Source organism: Calidris pugnax, unplaced genomic scaffold, assembly GCF_001431845.1.
Source record: "Calidris pugnax isolate Ruff unplaced genomic scaffold, ASM143184v1 scaffold103, whole genome shotgun sequence".
NCBI classification, from domain to species: Eukaryota; Metazoa; Chordata; class Aves; order Charadriiformes; family Scolopacidae; genus Calidris; species Calidris pugnax.
The window spans coordinates 12,598,172-12,612,627 of NW_015090990.1; the positions used below are offsets into that span (position 1 = coordinate 12,598,172).

General features: G+C 42.5%; 1 long non-coding RNA gene across 1 annotated transcript; it reads left to right on the forward strand.

Moving 5' to 3' along the window:
• Positions 1-7,110: 7,110 nt before the first annotated feature.
• Positions 7,111-12,847, forward strand: LOC106895117. The gene is made up of 4 exons (XR_001413359.1): positions 7,111-7,245; positions 7,474-7,630; positions 8,012-8,125; positions 9,607-12,847. It is a non-coding gene; the product is annotated as an uncharacterized LOC106895117 (long non-coding RNA).
• Positions 12,848-14,456: the final 1,609 nt, after the last annotated feature.

Genomic DNA, 14,456 nt, shown 5'->3' on the forward strand with positions numbered 1-14,456 from the left:
GAGGCTGAGCCCTCCTGGCCCGGCCGGGCCGGGGAGGGGGGAGATTGTTGGGGGGGAATGGGGTGGTGGGAGGGGGGGAGAAGCAGCGCTGTGGAAACGCCTTACAGTTGTCCGGAGCGTGAAATCCGCTCCCGAGGAAATCTCTTGGGTTTGCGGCATTATCTTAATTAAGATAATTGATTCATATTGCACCTGCGAGAGTGCGGGAAAAGGATGCCTCCCCAAATAGCTTAAAGCTATTGGAGAGAGGAAGCCGCGCTTATAATTTAGCGAGTGATTTACTGCCTGAGCAGCCCGGGCTGTTCGCGCTCTTTCCTTTCGCTGTCGCGTTCCCCGCTCCCTCCCTCTCCAGCGGGGCTCCCGCAGAAAGCCCGAGGGGTTATCCTAAACCAAAAATAAAGAAAAAAAAAGAAGGGAAAGTGTCCCTTCCCGCCCGCCCAGTTCCCCGGCCCCGCTCGGCGCGGCCCCTCCATCCCATCCCATCCCGCCGCACGACGGGGCGGCGGGGTTGGTCAGGGCCAGTTAGGGTTTGTGATAACCCAGTTAGGGTTTGAGATAACCCAGTTAGGGTTAGCCCGGGTCCCCCGCTCGCCCCTGGCCCGAAGAGGGGGGGTCGGGAGGAGCGGGTAACCGCACCGCAGGCTGCCCGCACCGCTCCGAGCCACCGGCAGCGAGCTCCGGCTGCCGGGCTGGGACACGGCCGAGGGGGAAAAACGCTTTAAAACACCGCCCGGGTACCGGTTTGGGGCTGGGGTGCGCCTGCATCGCGCAGACTGCTCTCTAGGATAGACGTACAGCTGGGCTCGAAATTGGTACCGATGATTAAGGTGCCTTTCTGCTCTTTTTTTTTTTCCCCTCCCTTCAGATTCAGTGTATTAATTTTATGGAGCTTTTCCCCGTTAGATAAATGCTGTTGTTGTTTTAATTCTATAAATGTAAACTTCTATTTAGTTAATGGAAAATACATCACCACCAAGGTTTAATTATCAGCTTTTTAAATTACTCTTTTAGGCAAGTGCACACAATTAGGAAATCACAATAGATTTAAAATATAATTCAAATTGATTAAAAAAAAAAACACAACAAAACCCGAACAAATCAGAGAAGTACGTATCATTAAAGCAAATGTCTAAATTATATTGGTAGGCCAGCTACCGCCTGAGCTGGAGTTTAAATAACATCAGCGGTCTTTGCTATCAGTGTCAAACCACCTCTGTTATTAAGAAAAAGGATTCTTATCAGACGGGATTTAGATGCTGTTGTAACTGCAAAATCTAATTATTTTTGATCCAGGCATTTACCCCCAGAGTCCCACCTTGTTTAAATAAAGTGTTTTCTTTCCTCTTGAACAAATGCATTTCCATTTGAATTAAATATTGATAATTTGACCTTTTAGTTCCTTTAACTAATCAAAAGGAAAAAAAATCCAAATGTAGATCCTAGTGCCTTGCCCTAGTGGGTCTTTCCGCTTGAATAGACACTGAGATTAAATGAGTCAAACTTCCTCTTTCATTGCACTCTCTTTGCACTAATTGCTTATGCAAAAATGCAGATTTGTATTAATTAGTAACTCCACTGATTAGTTCGGTGGTATTTTCACGTAATAAATCATGCTGCAGACACAATTTTTGGCACGTCCCCAGTAGTGGCTCAGGATGCAATAAGTTTTCCATATTAAATAAAATCTTAGCCTAAATCTACCTTTTCGTTGCAGGTACACTGCGTACCACCTGCTGTACGCACCTGCTACGGGAAATTACCTTCTGTCCCTGGCAAGCCTCTTTCCTTTACTTGATAATGCACTCCTCTTCACAGGGTGCAGACTTTAAAATGGGAAGCATGAATCACAGAATCAAAGGAGAGAAATCTGATGTTATTTTTAACGCTTTCAAATGAATAATGCTCATTTTTAAGAGGATGAAACCCATGTAAGATGCATCAGACGAAGATTTTTTCTTTTCTTTTCGATGCCCAGACACACGATCTCCTTTTACAGCTCCATTCGCTGCATGCTCAAATTATCATACATAAACCCACTATTTTTTTTTACTTTTTTTTTTTCTTTCGTTGAGCTGCAGAGATTGAACTCTTACAAATGTGCCATTTGTTAACTGGAGTTCATATCTTAGTCAGGTACAGAGACCTCAGCAGCAGCAAGACTCCACAGTATCTGCATTAGTATCTACATAGCACCAAAAAATGTCCCCACTTGCTCATATCATGAATCCACTATAAAATCATCTCCAGAGCACACACAGGCTGATGTGTCCAGTATCTTTGATCTAGATCTGAGAAACCTTTCCCAGTTCTTTCAAAAATCTTCCTAGATAATACCTTTCTACCTTTTCCCCTCAGACAGACTTGTCAGTACTTCACACCTTTTCCTCAAGCAAGTCAGCATACTCTATCTGTGTGATATGTACTATGACAAATAAAGTTGACTAGTGCAGTACTTGGTGAAAAGAATAAGAGGCTCCAAAGGAATACAAAAGAAGATGACACTGGTGTCATTTCCTCATAGGTGATGCTTTTGGGGACAGATGCTGAAAAAGCTTTGCCTGTCTGCTGCCAAGACTATCCCTCACGTAAGCAGGACCACGGCCACAAACCAACTCGCAGGATCCGGCCTTTGGCCTTCAGTTTAAGCAGTGCAATGGGGTGGAAGAGCAGCAAACACAGGTGCCAGCAGATTATCCAAAGCTTTGCTGAGATTAAAATCTTGTCTCAATATGAGTTATTGCATATTCTCTAAATAGAAATCTCCTTAGTGGTGGCTTTAAAAGGTCTGCTTTTGTTTTCCTCTGAGAGAAAATAAGGGTTGAACCCCAGGCTATGCACATAATAGCTTACACGTTTGTTCCCTATGGCTGTGCAATCTGAACATTTTGCAAATATTTTGCAGTTCCTAGCAAAGATATTGGCTCTGTTAGCTTTCTGTTATTGAAGAGAGAAAGCAGAAATCGAAACGCTTTTACAGGGTTACACAAAAAATGATCCTGATTAATTTCAGAACATGATAACTTGTTTTAGCAATATTCCAAGAACAAAACAAGGAAGGTTAAATCAATGATCCACAGGGATGGAAAAAAGAGATTCAAATAATCATTAAATCTTATTACATAATGCAGCTTTGTTTTTACCTCTCAGAGTGAGTTCACACCTGGGCCTGTGCTGTAAGGGCTCTGCAGTGAGCTGGGCATGATGGAGAATCACTTCTCCAACACAGTACAGTGTAACCTCCACAGCTATAGAACAATTCTTGCTAGGCATTGTAAGTATATGTGGGGATATTCTTCTTTATATACAGCACCACATTTTGAGTGCTTGCCTTCCTCTGCCATCCCTGTTATCACTCCCAGTTTATCCCCATGGTTGCCACTGGTATTTCATAATAGTGTAGGAAATGCTCAGGAGTCCGTGTCATCACGTATGATTGCTTTTCAGAGATTCTCCTGGGCTGTTAAATACCCCAGCTATGAGTGTGCTGTCCCCAACACTCCACCAACACATAATGTGCTCTTTATCTGCATCTCAAGGTGGTGTCTTAATCTCTTATCCACAAGGGACGGGACGAGCATCAGACAACACGCTTTGCTTGCCTTCTTTCACTCCAGAGATGCACTGAAGAGATGACATCTTGTCATGCAAAAAGCATCTTTGTTCTTCTCTCAGTTCCTGCAGAGAGTGCGGTTCTATTGCCCTTCATTGGCTGGGGGCAATTTTACCATTCACCTAAACGAGTTATGGACATAGTAAAGATCCTAGAACTGAGACCAAGCACAGCATAGACAGAAATAACCTGCAGTCACATTCCAAGGACTCTCAAAAGCAAGTGTCCTTTAGGATCAAAAACATGCCAGAAATGCAAACTATTTTATTGTATTGTAAGTTCTTGTGTAAAATTAGCTTTCTGTGATCTTTCAGTAGGGAATACACAGGGGTCCAAGCACTTGAGGCTTGCAAGCCTCGTTCAGGTGTCCAGTGTAGGAGAACTGATGACCATTGACATTAAGTAATTGTGGGATAAAGGTGGTCAAGCTGGAAAAAAACAGGAGATGGGGAATGACCTACACACTGTAGCCTGCCAGGTGCCCTTTGGAGGAAGGCTGTCCTTGGTGGAGTTACGGCAGGAGCAGCCAGTGACACAACAGCTAAGGAAGTTCTGGCTGAAATCATCTTGCAGGGAGAGGTCCCAAAGGGAGAGAAGATTTCTGAAGTGCTAGTGCTGAGGCTTCACCATGATGCACATAAACTTTTCTCATGTGCTCTGGTAGACCTTTCGTATTTATCTATGGTGGCTTTTGCCCAGGAAAACACGGCTCTTTGCTAGTCATCTTCTGAGCCCAGAGAAAAGTACATCCTGAAAAACTGGAGCTCTCTCATCTGGCTTAGTCCTTTCGTCAGAATTTTTTTCTCACTGCTGAACCTTCACTTGGTTTATATGGATTCCCAAGAGAGGAGGAACATGCTGGTAAATCAGTGTTTCTTCCACAACTGAGCTCCAGTTTCATGCCACTATGATAATATAAATATTTACTCGTTTTGTCCCTCTTCACCCTTGTAAGAGGATAAGAGCATCTGGCCCTTTGTTAGTAGTCTATTGTCAGTTTGCTAGAGCATCCACTTGTTTATGTTCACTTGTACAAGAACACATAAATAACCCTCCTCTTTACTGTTTTGCAGAGCACAGACGTGGTTGAAAGGAGGTGTTAAACCTACCCTTCTGACAGGAGTGGAGAATTCTCACCTGATCACTCTTCAGGTGGCTTGCAGAGCTGTATTTGACAACAGGAAATACAAAGCAGTGGAGAACAAGTATCTGTTTTTCGCATTTCAGGACATTTATCCTGGCATTTCTTGCTGTGGTATTTGGCAGAATCTTTTTGGCAACACAGAAAACCTTAAAGCCAACAGCAGGGCAACGGAGAATGAGACTTACCATTTTTTAAAATTGACTGGAATTGCTGGTGGAGGCAGAAATATAGAGTATACTGTTAAGATGTATTTTTAAGGATCTATTTCAAAGTATCATCTGCAGTTCTTCTGTATCTGTGTCATCTCTAGGTAGACTGGTGCTCTGCAAAGCTATCAGTAAATAGAAGGACTACATATTCCTTCCAAAATGAAGATTTTGGAAGGAATATGTAGATTTAAGTTGTCCATGTTGATTTTGATTTAGGGGAGAAAACTCATTGAAAAAAATAAAAATCACTCCAGAATTCAAAAGCAACTGTCAGCTGTTTTTTCTGTTGTTGTTTTTTTTGTTGTTTGTTTGTTTGTATTTAACCACAGTTTCAAGATTGACAGTAGCAAGAATCACAAGAAGCACATTTCTTCTACTATACACAAGTAAGTAGTTAGAAGTTTCTTGGATCGTCTTGATTTCAAATTATCTGTTGAAATTTTGGGGCAGCTCATTCAATAGCTGTTGTGAATAAATGTGTGTAAGAGCTGTGAAGTGAAAGTAAAAGCACTGCAGAGCCAGTTTGGATATCTGTCGACAGCCCTGTTCTATTCCTACCCTCGATTAAGGACTTAATTCTGATAAAATGATCCCCAATGTGACAATATAGGTGTATGTTTAATGTCAAGCACGTGAGGGATCTCATTAAAACTAGTGTGGTTACTTGCACATCTTCCAGCTCACAAGTCTACACCCCTAGAAGCAGGGCATTATTTCACCAAGCTTTTGAAATAGATAAACACTCCAGTTTTGCTGTCTTTTCATGTGCAGTCAGACAAATGTAACAGCTTGCTGCTGCTTAAGGCAGGGGAGTTCACTCCCTCTGCCGCCTTTTCTGTTTCTCTCTTCCCTTTGCTCTTGTCAGTGTAATTTGCTCCATCTCCTGAACCAGATGTGGTGCCTCGAGATTCAGTTTAGAAAACTCCTCCTCACTGAACAGGTTACATTGGCTTCATGGAAGACCTGACAAACCCCTCCACAAGTGTGTGGTAAGGGGCAGGAATGCGCAGCCAGAAGCAGAATAAAGGGGAAGAGGGGAAAAGGGAGTGGGAGGAGAGCCTCATTTTTTCTGCTGCAATGAGGTACTGCATTGAGCCATTTTTTCCTCCTTGCTGAACCATCCGGGATGGGCCTGCTGGAAATATGATTAGCAGGCTAGGTGAACCTTCGTTCTGGTCCAGTATGGGAACACTGGGTTATTATGTTTACATTGTTCTGTTCTTCTCCTTGTTTTTAGCTTTGTAGGAATCAGCCATGGCAGAAGGGAATTCCTGCCTATCCTAGCTTGGATCTCTGAACGGCTGATCCTTGAGATATCTTCAGCAAGGATGGCTTAACCCCATGTCATCCTACCCACTGCACTGTCCATCTGTAACATGTTTTCTTCTCACTCCAAGTTCACCCTCATGTGTCACCTGCGCTTGTTCACTCTGAAGAACAGATGCACGAGCCTGGTTAGATCTACAATTTTAGTTTGAAGAGATGGTAGCTTTTCTTCATGTGGGCAACAGTATTGTTTCAGTCAGAAATCAAACTAGCGAGTTCCATGGGGAAGAAAATATCCAGGGAGAAGAAAATATCCAGGGAGGTACTGATGGTCTTTTACACCACATTGGAGGGGGTTCTGTAATTGATATTTGGGAAGAAACATGCAAGAGTCAATATCAGACTCAGGGAAGGTGGCGTTCAGGATCTGTCACTAGTGACACAGCACTTCTTGCACTTCTGCAGCAAACTCCTCCTTGCAGGGCGCAGCCAACATGATCAATATGCAATCACTTTCAACCATCAGAGTCTTGTTTCTATTAACTTTAATGCTAACATTTATTTGATTACAAAATATAGTATTTTCTATGAACCCTTTCTATAAACAGAAGAAAACTTCTCTTTAAATGCCTGGGATTGCTAAGCAAGCTTTATGTTAAACACAATGAACTTAAGCAAGGCTTTTTTTTGGTTTTGTTTCTTGCTAACTGCAAGAGAACACATCTTCATTTCTTTGCATTAAAATGCAAATTGGAGATAATATTCTTGACCATGATGTGAGATTGTTTACAAGGGACTGAAAAGAAGCCTTCTATGAAATATGGGTATTAGAATATGAAATGAAGTGAAAAAAATAATTTGATCAAATATTTTGCTTCATACAGGCAATAGAAAGGAAATGGAGCACCTGTACAGAAGTTCACTTAGGCGTATTACTGCTGTGGCAGCGAGATGAATGGTGATGAGGGCAGCGCTGTGCAGATGAGTGGGAGGAGTGGGGGAGGCAACGAAACAAGGTAACTTAAAACCATTTCTGTGCTCATTTACCTACTGCATTCCCAATCAACTTTCCAAATAAATTAGAGGAGATGAAGAATGTCTCCAATTTGCAGCAGCTGCTAGTTGCCTTGCACAATTAAAATGTGCAGAAAGGTACCACTGTGCTCCGTGGTCTGCAGGGGCCATCGACACGCACAGAAATAGCATTGGTGTCTCCAGAATGGTCTCCTCTGTTTGTCATCCAGGACTGTGTTATCCATACATGGGAGCAGGATTCTGTCTATGGACGCTCAGTTCTGCTCTGGAACTGCAGAAATATCTGAGCATAAGTTTTCCTTTCTGTCCAGCTCTGTCCTCAGTTCATCTCAGCACACATATCCTTGAAGATGGCACAGGTTGCTGGTAAGTCAGCAAATGAAGTGTTGATAAAGGCCCTGTTCTCTTCTCCTTTGTAAAAAGTATGTTTTCTCTAGCAGAGAAGATGGGAGTGTCCTTTTGTTGTGTGCCAAATAGAGCAAGTATTTATTTGATGGTAAAAGAATCAAGCTTACTCCCCTTAAGAAGCTATTTTCACATTTGCATTTGTTTGAATGAAAATCTTTCTCACATGTTTTAGATGCGAAGTAGTAATGCTTCATGTGCTCCATTTATTTGTTTATAAGGAAATTAATTTATGTAGATGTGTATGTGTATGTACAATGGATAACAATGCGTGGTACAAACTATACAAATCATGCAGAAAAGAAATCTGCCACCAAATTGTGTCATTCTGTTTTTTGCCAGAAATAAGTATCTGTGTCTACATTTCATCTTCTCACCCCTACATCAGTTTCAATGCCACGGTCTTCCTGATGATCATGCCACCAGAAGATGGCACTGAAAAACCCTGTCCTACAGGTAGGCCCAAGGAATAGGAAAACAGGTTCACAAACTGGTTTTGAATTTGTGGATATAAAAGAATTCAAAAGGTACCTCTCCTGCATAACACTTGCTTTTAGGAAAGGCTTTTTTTTTTTTTTTTTTTTTCATTTTATTCTCAAGCACAATGTTGAAGAGGCTGAAAGTCAGCCAACCATCTGTCGCGGACGGAGTGATTAACTTCACTAGTTAGAGTGAAGTAGTGAAATATTTATTAAGGTGAAACAGTGACTTAACAAAATCAGTAGTAAGTGTGATAAAACCAGTAGTAAATGCGATAGTGTTTTACGAGATTTGATGTCAAGGCACACTCTATTATTTACTGCATAGAGGACAGGGTCAGACAAGCTGTCAGGGAGACCCTCCCGTTGAGTCACGAGGTTCAGAAAGGACCCCCTTGCTTTCTAAACTCCTTCTCAGAGAGGAGTCTAGGTGCTGCTGGATCCAGTCCTAGTCCCAGACTTGGTCAACGGTTTATGTCTAAAGGATTATATATGCGCAATCAATCCTTTACATTACTGAGCTAAGATTTCAAAGTTTAGCATGCTGTTAGTCACTTACCGAGAATCTGTTGCGGCAAGGAATCTCTCAACCTCGAGGAGTAGAGCCTTAAGCAAGTGTCCTCACCAAAGGGGAGATCCTGGCGTGCAGCCGCTGCCATACAGGAGAGCTCTAAGGGCTCTTGGGCTGTCCGCTATTTGTACAGTAAGATAATTGACCTAGAGTCATATTCTCATGCGACAAAATTTCTAGGTTCCCGCTCCAGACAGTATTTTGACTGTGTTGCCAGCCATCCCCCAAAATCCAGGTACAAGTTATCACAACTGACGTTGTGGAGGAGCAAAACAGGGAGAGCACAGCGCCACACCATCATACCTGGTGAATGCTGTCTTAGGTTGCCTATAACCTACAAACACATTGCCATTTTCGCAAGTCCTCTTACCAAACTACAACACTGCTGAGCTTTCAAATACAGGACCTTATAAGAAAGAAAGAAAGAAATGTTTTTTCTGGGAATTATTATTTATAATTGCTGTTTTCTGACTGGACAATCAAGTCACTTTGAATAAAGCTGTATTTCTGACAGAAAAAAGGCAATCCTTCAACTTCACATGGAAACATATTTTTTAAACTTTACTAAAAAGTACAAAGGCTTTTCTAGTGACATGAATGTTTTCACCTTTTAAAGTCATATCTGGTATATATTAAAGACTTCTTTGGCTTCATGTTGAATTTCAGTAAAAGCATATTCCTGTCTTAAAATGCAAAGCAGTGATTTCAGATAGGTTCTTACTATTGAATGAGAGCTGGAGGGCTGTAAATCCTTCAGAGTCAGTAGCAGTTAGAGACAGACAAGAAGAAATTAACTATATATAATATTTTGGTTGGAAAATGGTAGCTATTACAGAAAATTTACAGATTACAAGACGGAAACTTGTTCATATCTTTCTCTCCAATAGCTGTAGCTTCTCATGAAGACTGATGAAAATGTCTTCAATATGATCCAAATGGCACTTAAGCCTCAGGGTTCACTTCATGCCTTTTGATGCATCCCTGATCAGGCTTTGTTTTGGGATATGTGATGGTATAGGACCATTAACCGTTACCAGTAAGTACTAATGTTAATTACATTGAGCACAATCCTCCAGTTGGTCCATCTGTTATTAATTTCTTATACGTTATCTATTCTTGTTTGGGGTTTTCTCTGTGCTCCAGGAACACGTCTTCTAGTTTTATTCTGGCTTAATTTAAATGATGTTAGCTCCTGTATGCCTCAGTGAAACACTTCTGTGCTTTTTTAAATTTAGCTTTCATTTTTCAAGTGATTTTTGAAGATTATGTTTGCATGTGATTTTAATGTTTAGTTATGGTGTTGCATCTGAATCTTTATCTTATTAAACAACTTTAACATCTTGTATTTCATATAGTGCACCTTTTGAAAAAATCAATCTCAGTATATTTTTGGATTTGGGCTCTTTCCCTCAGGTTTGAATACCGCCTTTTGTTTCTTCGCTATCATCATGAAAGTGGTTTCCGTTTCCCGTACTAAATTTCTCTTTCTTTTTCAGATGGTTATCAACTGAAAACAGTATTTTCAGTATTATTCCTCTGCTGCTTTACTCCTGGTGGGAGCTCAGCCCCGCTGCTGCCTGAAACGGTAGTGCCGCAGACAGGTTGTAGCTCTACGGCCATCAGCCCGCAGCGCTTCGTGCACCGCAACTAATTGCTGTGAAGTAATAAGCCGACATAAAGCAGTCAGATTAGGATTTAGATAATTGCAGTATGTTTAAATGCGGGCTCCTGGCTGTTAGTTACCGTGGTGGGGAGCCGCCGGGCATAGCCGGGCGCGCAGCTCCATCTCCCGGGCAGCGGGGAAAGCCACCGGCGGCCGGGATGAACCCACCACAGACCCGGCCACCGGCGGGGGACAGGGAGCCCTCCCTTTAGAAATGCCGTCAGGACACTTCGAAGATTGTTTCCCTCTGCTTGGGGAGTATCTCAGCCTTTGCCTGACAGGGCAGTACAATATGTCGTGGCTGAAGAGCACTACAGAAAATTCCAACATCTGGCTTGGGGATGGAAAAACCTGGAAAGCTGAGCACAAAGCAAGTTTGGGAAATAGGGTTTGGGCACAGAGGCATGTTCTCCTCCTCTGTTTGGTAAGTTTTTCAGAGATAAGCAGTGAACTGGCCCTGAGAAACACTTTAGCTGTAAAATTTGAGGTTTCATAAATCTAAAGGGTGGGTTGAGGTTAAGGTTAAGTTTAGGATCTGGGAAAATAAGTGCTGCAGAAGCAGGTTTTCTGCTGGATTTTGCAGTCATGAGATTGGTACAGTCATATATGAATGCCTCGTTAAACTTGGAGGAGCCATAGGTGTTTAAGATCTTGTAGGCTGACAGTTGCAACTCTCTCTAGAGTTTGGAAAAGGTAATTTGGAGGCATCTTTTCTGTTGTATGTGTAAGGCTCCCGGAGGTAAAGGGAAGGTAGGTCTGAAGATATTTAATGGTTTTATGCAAACTACCCAGGGCAACAGGGCAGTTGAGGTCAAGTTCAGGAAAATAGATCCCAGAAATAGTTTCTCGTGGTGAAAGTAAGGCTTATAGAGATATCTTTCCTGCTGCAAAGGCCCATGAGATCATTTGAGAACAGGCATCTACATGCCTTATTCTTATTTTTGGGGTAGGAAGAGTGTTGCTATGTTTTTGTGAAGTGAACAGAGAAGAGAACAAGGACTGCAGGATCAGGTTTGCATTATGTTTTTGCAAGGTCTCCTCAAAGATGAGTAAGAGCTGGTACAAAGGAAAGATTTCATCTTGAACTCTTGGATAGCTCTCCTGAAAGTTAGGGTCAAGGCTTGTCTTCTGGTAGCCATACAAGTAAATACCAAGCTGAAGTGAGGAGAATCTAATGTGATATTCTTGATTCTGGTGTAGCTTAAGCAACACTTTATCTTACCTGTTTAAGGGTTCATGTTTGGTTACAGAGTAGGAAGCAGTGCTTTCAAAGCCCAGACAGGGCTAGTACTGATAGATGTCACTGCCTCATATTTAACTTCAAAGCAGCCATGAATTTCAGGGATTTGGTCAGGACTAGTGTTAAGGTTTGGAATTCTGCAGAAGTCATTTATTTGCAGGTTACTACAGAATTTCTGCAGGTTATTTTACGAAGCCTGATGCAGTTAGCTTGCGGTTTGTAGTTGTGGATTTAAGGAGCTTAATTTTTTGGGCAGCAGGTGGTGCTTGGTCTACACGATCATTTTAGTAGCCATTAACCATTGAACGGCTTGCTATGACATAGCATTCAGTAGTGGGTGCTACATGCTGCCCATTTTTCACTGAGGGCTTTCAGCAGGACAAGTGATGTGGTTATGTGTGTTTGTCATGGGATTGGTGTTTGTGCAAATCACTAGGATAACCGGGATTAACCGGAGGATGGAGCATGTATATGGTTGCATTTTAAGCAAATCATGATCAGGATGGTTATGATCAGGAATATCAGAAATAAAGGGAGAGAGAACTCTTGCCCCTGCTTCATGTAGTCGTGAAGCCAGCTGACACATCCATGCCTGAATCTGTCTCTGAAAAACAGGATAGGGAATCCACATCCAGAAAACACAAATATGCAAATCAGCAGGTGCTGCTTATTTCCAGGCCCCCATGCACATCCATGGGGTGGAGGCCCCAAGTAAAGTGTGGAGTATGGTCATTCAGCCCATCTTGCCTGGCCACAGCACTCTGAAAGGGGACTTTGTCCTCAGTGTTCTCCTTTCCATGGCCGTGAGCTCTACTTTCACACATGAGCTAGGCAACGTTTTCAGACTTGCACCAGTGACTTGGGAGCCTACATCCCATTTCCAAAGGCGATAAAATGAATCAGAAGGCCAAAGACGTGCACCTGTGGCAGCCGGAGCAGCCCTGAGCCGAGCAGGCTGGGAAGCCATGGTAACATGGGGCCCCCCCTTCTCCCAGCTCTGCCAAGGATGAGATGCTCAGCAGGGGCGAGCACAGCTACTGGCACTGGCACAAGCAGTGCCAGACTAGACAAATTAGGACATGATGTTATGGTTTGAGAAACCCCATAACAATCTATTGTTGTTTAGTCAATTATTCTATCCCCTCCCCACTCGGAAAGGGGAATTGGGGAACACAAAGAAACACAAGGGTTGAAATATAAATAGATTTAATAGACTAAGACTAAATAATTAACAATAACACTAAAGAACCAGTGTTAATCCCGATACTGATATAAGATATACAAGAATTATTCTCAGCCAGTTCTCTCAGCAGGAAGCTGTGCACTCCCAGCAGGGACAGCAAATGGCGGACACTGCCAGCGCAACGGCTCCAGGAGGAAGGGAAGGCCTCAGGGGTCTGGCACTGAGGCAAGGAGTTGCCTGTACCCACCACCGTCAAGGGAGAAAGAGCTACGCAGCAAACTTTTCTAATTTATATTGAATGTGCCATTCATGGTATGAAATAATCCTGTTGGCCAGCCTGGGTCAAATGCCCAGGCCTTGCTCCTCCTTGTCCCTGCACCTGACAAGGCTCAAAAACACTAACCTTGAATCCCACAGAGCCTGGCTGGCTATAAAGTAAATATTTTCATAAATTCAGACTTCTAAAAGTGCAAGTTTCCCCAGCATTAGAAGAAAAGTTAGTCCTGTGTCTCTCAACCCAGGACACATGAAAATAATGAAAAAATAGCTACTGTTTTACTGTCAAAATATACCATGGATATACGTGGGTTATGAGGGTGTCTTTGTTTTAACTGGAAGTGTTGTGTCTCTCCATTTCTGCTGAAGGTTTTAATCTCGAATCAACCAGCACAGCCAGGTCTGAGGAGCAGAAGGACACTTCTTTGGCTTGTCTTGTGTAGCCTGCAAAAGCACCTGTAGATAAATGCTAACAGTAAGGAACTGAGAATCTCAGGTTGCTTGGAAATCAAAAAAGCCATCAATCATTGTTCTTGCTTACTATACCCTGAAAAAGCAAAGTGGTAGTGTCACAGATATGTAGTCCCTGACAATTGTTGACAAGGCAAAAACGTGTACCTAGCTCCGTTGAAGCCACTGGCAGGATCCCATGACAATGTCCCGTCTCGTCTGGTCCAGCGCCCCAAGGGGATGTCCAGACACATCAGCATGTGGCTGGAGGATGGGACTGCTGAGACCCAGGTGCAATTGAGCTCTCTAATACAAGAAAGGAGCTATGACACACCTGCAATAATATAACACAGTTACGAAAGAGGAGGATTTTCACTGAAATAGCATCCGTCAGTGGTTGCCGTGTGCTGCGCCCATCCCTGTAAAGGGAAGCAAATCCCCACCTGTGCTGAAAGCTGTGGCTCTTGCAAACGTCACACCACACGACAGCTGCTGGGTAGTTGTGTGTGTGCTTGTGCATATGTAGATTACAATTATAAACCCATTCAAAATGTTGAGAAGTTTTAAATCTAAATTCCCATTAAAAGTATTCCCTCATTAATTGGATTTTTTGTTTTTCTGAAAGTGGTAATATTACCTTGACACAACGTAACATATTGACACTTGGAAGAAGGCTTACAGGTTTCAGATATTGACACGGCTTTTCAAAAATTTTAAAAATGAAACTGTTTTCATTTAGGTGCCAACAAATTTAAATGTTCACTCTCACAGTTCCAAAGAAATTTGGTATTTTTGTGTTATGTGGTATTTTCAATGCTGACACTTGGTGGTGCTGCAGTTAATAGGTTCATTTTTTTCTGCAGATGTTTCTCTGCTGTGGCTGGTTTGTTCCTTTCCGTCAGTTGCAGATATTTCTTGGGATGTA